Source organism: Lolium perenne, chromosome 5 (genome assembly GCF_019359855.2).
Source record: "Lolium perenne isolate Kyuss_39 chromosome 5, Kyuss_2.0, whole genome shotgun sequence".
NCBI lineage: Eukaryota > Viridiplantae > Streptophyta > Magnoliopsida > Poales > Poaceae > Lolium > Lolium perenne.
Genome location: NC_067248.2, coordinates 16,878,896 through 16,891,751, shown reverse-complemented (window position 1 = coordinate 16,891,751; position 12,856 = coordinate 16,878,896). Strand labels below are relative to the sequence as shown.

The 12,856-nt window shown below is 39.3% G+C and overlaps 1 pseudogene; it reads left to right on the top strand.

The window, feature by feature from the left end:
• Positions 1–12,856, top strand: part of LOC127303206 (BTB/POZ and MATH domain-containing protein 2-like) — a 50,177-nt pseudogene that overhangs the window by 11,810 nt on the left and 25,511 nt on the right.

The window sequence follows — 12,856 nt, the reverse complement described above, 5'->3', positions numbered from 1 at the left end:
AATCTCAATGTCTAATATGGTTACATAAAAAACACCGAGCCAGATGAAGCGGTTCTGGTTCCCTAGCCTGGGTGCTAGTAGGTACATGGGTAATCGGTAGCCAGCGGTTAATCAGGTCGCTAGCGGCATTGGGCTAGTTTTTTTATGGGCGCACCTAGCATGGGCCTATATTGAACGAATGTTTGTACGGTGGCAGCTAGCGTGGATGCAAACATCAACCAATTTTGCTTTCCAAATCTGATATGCTATAGAGTCCTGTCCATGTACGATATGTTCTATTCCTCAAATATTAAATCGTGTCCAAATGGGTGACATATGGCTCTTAACGTGTCACAAGTTTACTTTTGTACACGTAAATTGTTGTACGTAACAGCTTCTACTTTTTAATCACAGCTGTTAAAATTAATATCTACGGTTTATATTTTTTTAGCATATGTGGATTAACCTGGTTCTCCTAAAAACACTCTTATTTTGCTTTTAGTATATAATAGAATAGATGATTGTCACTAGGGCCCGAGTGGCATGATCTTAGATTTAAGCTCTATAATTATTGCTTAGATTGTATCTACAAGTTGTATGCACATGTCGCTGTCCGGAACCAAAGGCCCCGAAGTGACAAGAATCGGGACAACCGGAGGGGATGGCGGTGATGTGAGGGACATATGTTTTCACGGAGTGTTAATGCTTTGCTCCGGTGCTCTATTAAAAGGAGTACCTTAATATCCAGTAGATTCCATTGAGGCCCGGCTGCCACCGGCTGGTAGGACAAAAGATGTTGTACAAGTTTCTCATTGCGAGCACGTATGACTATATATAGAAAACATGCCTACATGATTAATGAATTGATGTTCTTTCTTAATGCTTTATCAATCCTATCAATTGCCCAACTGTAATTTGTTCACCCAACACTTGTCACTTGTTATTGGAGAGTTACCACTAGTGTAGATCGCTGGGAACCCCGGTCCATCTTTCATCATCACATACTCATTCTATATGTCATTGGAAGTAGTATCAACTATTTTCTGGTGCCATTGCCTCTGTGTTACTGTTACCGCTGCTGTGTTACTGTTACTATTGCTCTCATATTACTGCTGCTTTCACACCACCCCTGTTACTAGTGCTTTTCCAGGTGCAGCTGAATTGACAACTCAGTTGTTAAGGCTTATAAGTATTCTTTACCTCCCCTTGTGTCGAATCAATAAATTTGGGTTTTACTTCCCTCGAAGACTGCCGCGATCCCCTATACTTGTGGGTTATCAAGACTGTTTTAAGCGCCGTTGCCGGGGAGGCATAGCTCTACTCATAAGTTCACCTGGGGAGTACACTCTACCTCTCTCTCTGTTTTATTTTATTTTGTTTTGCTTAGTTTACTTTTGTTTAGTTTATTTGTGCTTAGTTTATTTCTGTCTAGTATTACTTTGCTTAGTTTCTTTTTGTCTTGTTTTATTTTTCTCATATACCCAAAAATCCATAAAAATTTGAAAAACCAAAAAATTAAAAACTGTTGTTATGGGAGAACCTACAACTTATTTGGAGCTTATAGAATATTATAATAATTATAGAGAATCAAGAATTGGTAAAGTAATGAGTGCTATGATAGAAAAATTGAATACAATTGCTAAAATCTTGCTTAAACGCCATGATATAAACTGTTGCTCTCAACAGGATACTAAACATCTTAAATTTCAATGTGGCTTTAGTGAGGAATTTTTAATTAAGAACTATAATCGGAATTGCTATATTCATTATGGGTTCGAAGAGGTAGAACAATTTGTCTTATTTATGGGAGCCTCTGAGATAGAATCCTTCATGGTTAAGAATTATGAAACTTGTGTTGTTTGTAAGGACCTTAAAGATTATGTCTCTTTTAACCTTAATTCTTGCATAGAATGCTACAGTGATAATCCTTATATCATTGATTATAAAGAGAGACTCATTAATGCACAAGAATGCACTCACAATTTGCAGGAACCGGTGGAAGAAGAAATTGATGAACCTGAAAGCTCATTGGATGAAAAAGAAGAGGAGAGTGATGAACAAAAGGAGGAAGAATGGATTAGCTACCCATGCCAACCTTCTAATGAGAGTAACTCTTTATCTCTTACACTATTTGATTGTCCTCCATGCTTACCGAAAGAGGTTGAATGTTATGTTCCTGTGGATTCTCTTGAAATATTCCCTATGAGTAATACTTGTGAGAATAATTATGCTACTGTTATTTATGATAATCCATGCTACTTTGATAAATCTTATGATAATGCTTTGTTTGTGCCTGATGTCGAAATGCATGGTACTAAAGAATTTTGCTTAGCAAATGTTTATGATAAATCTTTAGATGATGGTCCTATGTTACTTGATAATATTAATTGTACTACTAATGAAAATGGGATTGGGGAGTTCTTGACTTTATCTATGAGTCCCATATCTCTTGAGATTGATCAATCATCTTGTCATATTATTGATAAAAGTGAGTTTGAAAGTTTTAATTCCACTATTTTTGAGCTTGATAAAAATTATATGTTTGTGGATCATGAAAAGTATGCTGCATGTGATAGTTATATTGTTGAGTTTATTCATGAAGCTACTGGAAATTATTATGAGAGAGGAAAATATGGTTGTAGAAATTTGCATGGTACTAAAACACCTCTCTATATGCTGAAAATTTTGAAGTTACTCTTGTTTTATCTTCTTATGCTTGTCAATTTGCTCTTCATGAATTTATTTGTGTACAAGATTCCTATGCATAGGAAGTGGGTTAGACTTAAATGTGTTATGGATTTGCTTTTTGATGCTCTCTTTTGCTTCAACTCTTATTTTTTGCGAGTGCATCATTAAAACCGCTGAGCCCATCTTAATGGCTATAAAGAAAGAACTTCTTGGGCGATAACCCATGTGTTTATTTTGCTACTGTTTTGTTGTGATTTGGAAGTTGTTACTACTGTAGCAACCTCTCCTTATCTTTATTTTATTGCAATGTTGTGCCAAGTGAAGCCTCTAATCGAAGGTTGATACTAGATTTGGATTTCCGCGCAGAAACAGATTTCTATCTGTCACGAATCTGGCCTGTTTTCTCTGTAGGTAACTGAGAAAAATATGCCAATTTACGTGCGTGTTCCTCAGATATGTACGCAACTTTCATTAGTTTTGAGTTTTCTTATTTGAGCAACGGAAGTATTTCTTTAAAATTCGTCTTTACTGGCTGTTCTGTTTTGGCAGATTCTGTCTCTGTTTTTTGCATTGTCTCTTGTGGACTTTAAGCAAGGCTTTCTACACGTGGAGAGCTATAGCTAATAGCTAATGTTTTATTGAGTTCTTGCAATGTGTCACTACAGGACCAAGGTGGATTCAAATTTTTTTGAGTACTAACCCCTCTAATGAAGTTTACGAGAAGTTTGGTGTGAAGGAAGTTTTCAAGGGTCAAGAGAGGAGGATGATATATGATCAAGAAGAGTGAAAAGTCTAAGCTTGGGGATGCCCCCGTGGTTCATCCCTGCATATTTCAAGAAGACTCAAGCGTCTAAGCTTGGGGATGCCCAAGGCATCCCCTTCTTCATCAACTTATCAGGTTTCTTCTATTGAAACTATATTTTTATTCGGTCACATCATATGTGCTTTACTTGGAGCGTCTGTGTGTTTATTTTCGTTTTGTTTGTGTTTGAATAAATTCGGATCCTAGCAATCCTTGTTTGGGAGAGAGACACGCTCCGCTTTTTCATATGAACACTTGTTCTTCGTTTTACTTTTAATGTTCAATGATAAAAGTTGGAAGCTACAATACTTATTTGGTTGGAAACAGAAAATGCCTCATAATGTCTTGGATAATTTGACACTTGGCAATTGTTTTGAGCTCTCAAGTAGATCATGATTAAGTTTTTTCATGTAGTTTAAACCTATTAGTGGAGAACTACTGTAGAGCTGTTAAAATTGGTTTGCATGATTGGTCTCTCTTAAGGTCTAGATATTTTCGGGTAAAAGTGTTTGAGCAACAAGGAAGACAGTGTAGAGTATTATAATGCTTGCAATATGTTCTTATGTAAGTTTTGCTGTACCGGTTCATACTTGTGTTTGCATCAAACAACCTTGCTAGCCTAAGCCTTGTACTGAGAAGGATAGCTTCTCGTGCATCCAAAACCTTGAGCCAAAAACTATGCCATTTGTGTCCACCATACCTACCTACTACATGGTATTTCTCTGCCATTCCAAAGTAAATTGCTTGAGTGCTACCTTTAAATAATTCAAAATTTATCACCTCTGATTTGTGTCAATGTTTTATAGCTCATGAGGAAGTATGTGGTGTTTTATCTTTCAATCTTGTTGGGCAACTTTCACCAATGGACTAGTGGCTTCATCCGCTTATCCAATAATTTTGCAAAAACAGCTGGCAATGGGATTCCCAGTCCCAAATTAATTAACCAAAATAGACACTCCTCCATGGTATGTGATTGTTGGACGGCACCCGAAGGATTCGGTTAGCCATGGCTTGAGAAAGCAAAGGTGGGGAGGAGTGTCATCATAATAAAACTAAAATAAAAAGGCACTCCTTCATGGTATGAGATTGTTGGCAGGCACCCGAGGATTCGGTTAGCCATGGTTTGTGAAAGAAAGGTTGGAAGGAGTGCCACCCAAAAATAAAAATAATTCATGGGAGCCGCTCTTTGAAGGTTTGTCTAGCGAGGGGGTTAGAGTGCCCACTACCATTCGTTGACAACAACAAGCACCTCTCAAAATTTTACTTTTTATGCTCTCTTTATGTTTTCAAAACCAAAGCTCTAGCACAAATATAGCAATCAATGCTTCCCTCTGCGAAGGGCCATTCTTTTACTTTATGTTGAGTCAGTTTACCTACTTCCTTCCATCTTAGAAGCAAACACTTGTGTCAACTGTGCATTGATTCTTACATACTTACTTATTTTCATTCATCATATTACTTTGTATTGACAACTATCCATGAGATATACATGTTACAAGTTGAAAGCAACTGCTGAAACTTATATCTTCCTTTGTGTTGCTTCGATGCCTTAACTTTGAATTTATTGCTTTATGAGTTAACTCTTGTGCAAGACTTTTGATGCTTGTCTTGAAAGTACTTTTCATGAAAAGTTTTGCTATATGTTATCTATTTGTTAGCAACTATAGATCATTGTCTTGAGTCACTTCATTCATTTCATGTGCTTTATAATAGTATGATCAAGGTTATGTAAGTAGCATGTCACTACAGAAATTATTCTTTTTATCGTTTACCTACTCGAGGACGAGTAGGAACTAAGCTTGGGATGCTGATACGTCTCCAACGTATCCATAATTTCTGACGTTCCATGCTTGTTTTATGACAATACTTACATGTTTTGCTTGCACTTTATAATGATTTTATGCGTTTTCCGGAACTAACCTATTAACAAGATGCCACAGTGCCAGTTCCTGTTTTCTGCTGTTTTTGGTTCCAGAAAGGCTGTTCGGGCAATATTCTCGGAATTGGACGAAATCAACGCCAAACAGCCTATTTTTCCCGGAAGCATCCACAACACCGAAGGAGAGTCGGAGGAGAGCCAGGGGCCACCACACGGGTGGGCCGCGCGGGCCACACCCTGGCCGCGCCCCCTATGGGGAGGCCACCCTGTCGACCCTCCTGCGCCGCCTCTTCGCCTATATAAGCCCTTTCGACCTAAAAACTCGATACCAATTGACGAAACTCCAGAAAGACTCCAGGGGCGCCGCCGCCATCGCGAAACTCCAATTCGGGGACAGAAGTCTCTGTTCTGGCACCCTGCCGGGACGGGGAAGTGCCCCCGGAAGCCATCTCCATCGACGACACTGCCTCCATCATGCTCCGTGAGTAGTTCCCCCATGGACTACGGGTTCTAGCAGTAGCTAGTTGGTACTCTCCATCCCATGTACTTCAATACAATGATCTCATGAGCTGCCTTACATGATTGAGATCCATCTGATGTAATCGGTGTTGTGTTTGTTGGGATCTGATGGATGATACATTATGATTAGTCTATCTATAAAGTTTGTGAAGTTATTGTTGCTGCAATATTGTTATGCTTAATGCTTGTCACAAGGGCCCGAGTGGCATGATCTTAGATTTAAGCTCTATAATTATTGCTTAGATTGTATCTACAAGTTGTATGCACATGTCGCTGTCCGGAACCAAAGGCCCCGAAGTTTTACGCAATGGCGTTTGATGTAATCAAAGTACCCTTCCGGTGTAAGTGATTTACATGATCTCATGGTCGAAGGACTAAGACAACTATGTATCGAAAGCTTATAGCAAATTGAACTTAATGACTTGATCTTATGCTACGCTCATTTGGGTGTGTGTCCATTATATCATTCAACTAATGACATAACCTTGTTATTAATAACATCCAATGTTCATGATCACGAAACCATGATCATCCATTAATCAACAAGCTAGTTATACAAGAGGCTTACTAGGGACTCCTTGTTGTTTACATAACACACATGTATCAATGTTTCGGTTAATACAATTATAGCATGGTATGCAAATATTTATCATAAACACAAAGATATTATAATAACCACTTTATTATTGCCTCTTGGGCATATTGATACGCGTACAGCATGCGTCCGTTGGGAACCCCAAGAGGAAGGTGTGATGCGTACAGCGGCAAGTTTTCCCTCAGTAAGAAACCAAGGTTTATCGAACCAGTAGGAGCCAAGAAGCACGTTGAAGGTTGATGGCGGCGAGATGTAGTGCGGCGCAACACCAGGGATTCCGGCGCCAACGTGGAACCTGCACAACACAACCAAAGTACTTTGCCCCAACAAAACAGTGAGGTTGTCAATCTCACCGGCTTGCTGTAACAAAGGATTAGATGTATAGTGTGGATGATGATTGTTTGCAGAAAACAGTAGAACAAGTATTGCAGTAGATTGTATTCAATTAAAAGAATGGACCGGGGTCCACAGTTCACTAGAGGTGTCTCTCCCATAAGATAAATAGCATGTTGGGTGAACAAATTACAGTTGGGCAATTGACAAATAGAGAGGGCATGACCATGCACATACATGATATGATGAGTATAGTGAGATTTAATTGGGCATTACGACAAAGTACATAGACCGCTATCCAGCATGCATCTATGCCTAAAAAGTCCACCTTCAGGTTATCATTCGAACCCCTTCCAGTATTAAGTTGCAAACAACAGACAATTGCATTAAGTATGGTGCGTAATGTAATCAATAACTACATCCTCGGACATAGCATCACTGTTTTATCCCTAGTGGCAACAGCACATCCACAACCTTAGAACTTTCTGTCACTGTCCCAGATTTAATGGAGGCATGAACCCACTATCGAGCATAAATACTCTTCTTGGAGTTACTAGCAAAAACTTGGCCAGAGCCTCTACTAACAACGGAGAGCATGCAAGATCATAAACAACACATAGATATAAATTGATAATCAACATAACATAGTATTCTCTATCCATCGGATCCCAACAAACACAACATGTAGCATTACAGATAGATGATCTTGATCATGTTAGGCAGCTCACAAGACCCGACAATGAAGCACATAAGGAGAAGACGACCATCTAGCTACTGCTATGGACCCATAGTCCAGGGGTGAACTACTCACTCATCACTCCGGAGGCGACCATGGCGGTGAAGAGTCCTCCGGGAGATGATTCCCCTCTCCGGCAGGGTGCCGGAGGCGATCTCCTGAATCCCCCGAGATGGGATTGGCGGCGGCGGCGTCTCTGGAAGGTTTTCCGTATCTTGGCTCTCGGTACTGGGGGTTTCGCGACGAAGACCTTAAGTAGGCGGAAGGGCGGAGTCGGGAGAGTCACGAGGGGCCCACACGCTAGGGCCGCGCGGCCAGCACCTGGGCCGCGCCGCCCTAGTGTGGCGCCGCCTCGTGGCCCCACTTCGTCTTCTCTTCGGTCTTCTGGAAGCTTCGTGGCAAAATAGGCCCCTGGGCGTTGATTTCGTCCAATTCCGAGAATATTTCCTTACTAGGATTTCTGAAACCAAAAACAGCAGAAAACAGCAACTGGCTCTTCGGCATCTCGTTAATAGGTTAGTTCCAGAAAATGCATAAATATGACATAAAGTATGCATAAAACATGTAGGTATCATCAATAATGTGGCATGGAACATAAGAAATTATCGATACGTCGTAGACGTATCAGCATCCCCAAGCTTAGTTCCTGCTCGTCCCGAGCAGGTAAACGATAACAAAGATAATTTCTGGAGTGACATGCCATCATAACCTCGATCATACTATTGTAAGCATATGTAATGAATGCAGCGATCAAAACAATGGTAAAGACATGAGTAAACAAATGAATCATATAGCAAAGACTTTGCATGAATAGTACTTTCAAGACAAGCATCAATAAGTCTTGCATAAGAGTTAACTCATAAAGCAATAAATCAAAGTAAAGGTATTCAAGCAACACAAAGGAAGATTAAGTTTCAGCGGTTGCTTTCAACTTATAACATGTATATCTCATGGATATTGTCAATGTAGAGTAATATAACAAGTGCAATATGCAAGTATGTAGGAATCAATGCACAGTTCACACAAGTGTTTGCTTCTTGAGATGGAAAGAGATAGGTGAACTGACTCAACATAAAAGTAGAAGAAAGGCCCTTCGCAGAGGGAAGCATTGATTGCTATATTTGTGCTAGAGCTTTGGTTTTGAAAACAAGAAACAATTTTGTCAACGGTAGTAATAAAGTACATGTATCATGTAAATTATATCTTACAAGTTGCAAGCCTCATGCATAGTATACTAATAGTGCCCGCACCTTGTCCTAATTAGCTTGGATTACCGAGATTATCATCGCAATACACATGTTTTAACCAAGTGTCACAAAGGGGTACCTCTATGCCGCCTGTACAAAGGTCTAAGGAGAAAGCTCGCATTGGATTTCTCGCTTTTGATTATTCTCAACTTAGACATCCATACCGGGACAACATAGACAACAGATAATGGACTCCTCTTTTATGCATAAGCATGTAGCAACAATTAATGTTCTCATATGAGATTGAGGATATTTATCCAAAACTGAAACTTCCACCATGATTCATGGCTTTAGTTAGCGGCCCAATGTTTTTCTCTAACATTATGCATGCTCTAACCATTAAATGAGTGGTAAATCGCCCTTACTTCAGACAAGACGGACATGCATAGCAACTCACATGATATTCAACAAAGAGTAGTTGATGGCGTCCCCAAAAACATGGTTATGGCACAACAAGCAACTTAATAAGAGATAAAGTGCATAAGTACATATTCAATACCACAATAGTTTTTAGGCTATTTGTCCCATGAGCTATATATTGTAAAGGTAGAGGATAGAAATTTTAAAGGTAGCACTCAAGCAATTTACTTTGGAATGGCGGAGAAATACCATGTAGTAGGTAGGTATGGTGGACACAAATGGCATAGTGGTTGGCTCAAGGATTTTGGATGCATGAGAAGTATTCCCTCTCGATACAAGGTTTAGGCTAGCAAGGTTATTTGAAACAAACACAAGGATGAACCGGTGCAGCAAAACTCACATAAAAGACATATTGTAAACATTATAAGACTCTACACCGTCTTCCTTGTTGTTCAAACTCAATACTAGAAATTATCTAGACTTTAGAGAGACCAATTATGCAAACCAAATTTTAGCAAGCTCTATGTATTTCTTCATTAATAGGTGCAAAGCATATGATGCAAGAGCTTAAACATGAGCACAACAATTGCCAAGTATCACATTATCCAAGACATTTTATCAATTACCACATGTAGCATTTCCCGATTCCAACCATATAACAATTTAACGAAGAAGATTCAACCTTCGCCATGAATACTATGAGTAAAGCCTAAGGACATATTTGTCCATATGCAACAGCGGAGCGTGTCTCTCTCCCACACAAAGAATGCTAGGATCCATTTTATTCAAACAAAAACAAAAAACAAAAACAAACAGACGCTCCAAGCAAAGTGCATAAGATGTGATGGAATAAAAATATAGTTTCACTAGAGGAACCTGATAATGTTATCGATGAAGAAGGGGATGCCTTGGGCATCCCCAAGATTAGACGCTTGAGTCTTCTTGAAATATGCATGGGTGAACCACCGGGGCATCCCCAAGCTTAGAGCTTTCACTCTCCTTGATCATATTGTATCATCCTCCTCTCTTGATCCTTGAAAACTTCCTCCACACCAATCTCAAAACAACTCATTAGAGGGTTAGTGCACAATTAAAATTTACATGTTCAGAGGTGATATAATCATTCTTAACACTTCTGTACATTGCACAAAGCTACTGAAAGTTAATGAAATCAAAAAATCCATCAAGCGTATCAAAACAGGCAATGTGAAATAAAAGACAGAATCTGTCAAAACAGAACAGTTCGTAAAGACGAATTTCTAAGAGGCACCAGACTTGCTCAAATGCAAATGCTCAAATTGAATGAAAGTTGCGTACATATCTGAGGATCACTCACGTAAATTGGCATAATTTTCTGAGTTACCTACAGAGAATTTTGCCCAGATTCGTGACAGCAAAGAAATCTGTTTCTGCGCAGTAATCCAAATCTAGTATGAACCTTACTATCAACGACTTTACTTGGCACAACAATGCAACAAACTAAGATAAGGAGAGGTTGCTACAGTAGTAACAACTTCCAAGACTCAAATATAAAATAAAAGTACTGTAGTAAAAACATATGTTGTCTCCCATAAGCGCTTTTCTTTAACGCCTTTCAGCTAGGCGCAGAAAGTGTATATCAAGTGTTATCAAGAGATAAAGCATCAACATTACCTTGGGCTTTACCCTTACCTTTCTTGTTCTTTTTATTACTCTTTGATTTGGGGAATATATGTCTACCCCCCGGTGTAGTGGTGAATTTTAGGGTGCCTTCTCCCATATCTATGACTGCTCCCAATAGTTTCAGCAGGGATCTTCCGAGTGTGATTTGTCCTGTTCCTGCACATTCAATAACAAGATAATCAATGGATATTGTCCTTCCAAGAATGGTTGTATGCACACCCGCAGATATTCCCTTAGGAATTATAACAGAGTTATCAATAAGAGTTATTCCTTCTCCCCCTTCAACGAATCCCCAAAGTTTCAAAGATTCATGAATACTCTTAGGCATAAGGCAAAATTCAGACATAATATCACAATTGGCATGAAGAGTTTGGTCACCGATAACAATTTTAATAGTAGGATCCCATAATGAAGGTTCAGAGTTCACTAAAACTTGATCAAGACGGTTACGAACATATCTATAATTTTCATTCAAGCGAGATGCACTTGTCTCAAGAGTGTTTAATCTATTATAAATGCTAATAAGGGCTGAATCAAAGTTATTAGCTAAATCATGTGATGCAACCAACTTCTTTATGGCATTAAAAGCTTGATCCCCATTGCAATAAAGGAAATCTCCTCCCACTACAGCATCCAAGGCATATCTATAGCGAATTATAAGACCAAAATAAAAGTTACTAAGGAGCAAACTTAGAGTCATTTGAGGTTCAGCTTTACGATAAGAAGTAAAAATTCTGGACCAGGCATCTTTAAAACTCTCCTCATCCCCTTGTTTAAAAGTGAAGACTAATTCTTCAGGTGAAGAAGTAACAGGTGTAGAGCTAGACATGGTAACAAAAGTAAAATGCAAGTAACTAACTATTTTTTTGTGTTTTTGATATAGAGTGCAAGACAGTAAATAAAGTATAGCTAGCAACTAATTTTTTTGTATTTTGATATAATGCAGCAAACAAGAAAGTAAATAAAATAAAGCAAGACAAAAACAAAGTAAAGAGATTGGATTGTGGAGACTCCCCTTGCAGCGTGTCTTGATCTCCCCGGCAACGGCGCCAGAAAAAGAGCTTGATACGCGTACAGCACGCATCCGTTGGGAACCCCAAGAGAAAGGTGTGATGCGTACAGCGACAAGTTTTCCCTCAGTAATAAACCAAGGTTTATCGAACCAGTAGGAGCAAAGAAGCACGTTGAAGGTTGATGGTGGCGAGATGTAGTGCAGCGCAACACCAGGGATTCCGGCGCCAACGTGGAACCTGCACAACACAACCAAAGTACTTTGCCCCAACGAAACAGTGAGGTTGTCAATCTCACCGGCTTGCTGTAACAAAGGATTAGATGTATAGTGTGGATGATGATTGTTTGCAGAAAACAGTAGAACAAGTATTGCAGTAGATTGTATTCAATTAAAAGAATGGACCGGGGTCCACAGTTCACTAGAGGTGTCTCTCCCATAAGATAAATAGCATGTTGGGTGAACAAATTACAGTTGGGCAATTGACAAATAGAGAGGGCATGACCATGCACATACATGATATGATGAGTATAGTGAGATTTAATTGGGCATTACGACAAAGTACATAGACCGCTATCCAGCATGCATCTATGCCTAAAAAGTCCACCTTCAGGTTATCATCCGAACCCCTTCCAGTATTAAGTTGCAAACAACAGACAATTGCATTAAGTATGGTGCGTAATGTAATCAATAACTACATCCTCGGACATAGCATCAATGTTTTATCCCTAGTGGCAACAGCACATCCACAACCTTAGAACTTTCTCACATCCCCCAAATTTAATGGAGGCATGAACCCACTATCGAGCATAAATACTCCCTCTTGGAGTTACTAGCAAAAACTTGGCCAGAGCCTCTACTAACAACGGAGAGCATGCAAGATCATAAACAACACATAGATATAAATTGATAATCAACATAACATAGTATTCTCTATCCATCGGATCCCAACAAACACAACATGTAGCATTACAGATAGATGATCTTGATCATGTTAGGCAGCTCACAAGACCCGACAATGAAGCCCATAAGGAGAAGACGACCATC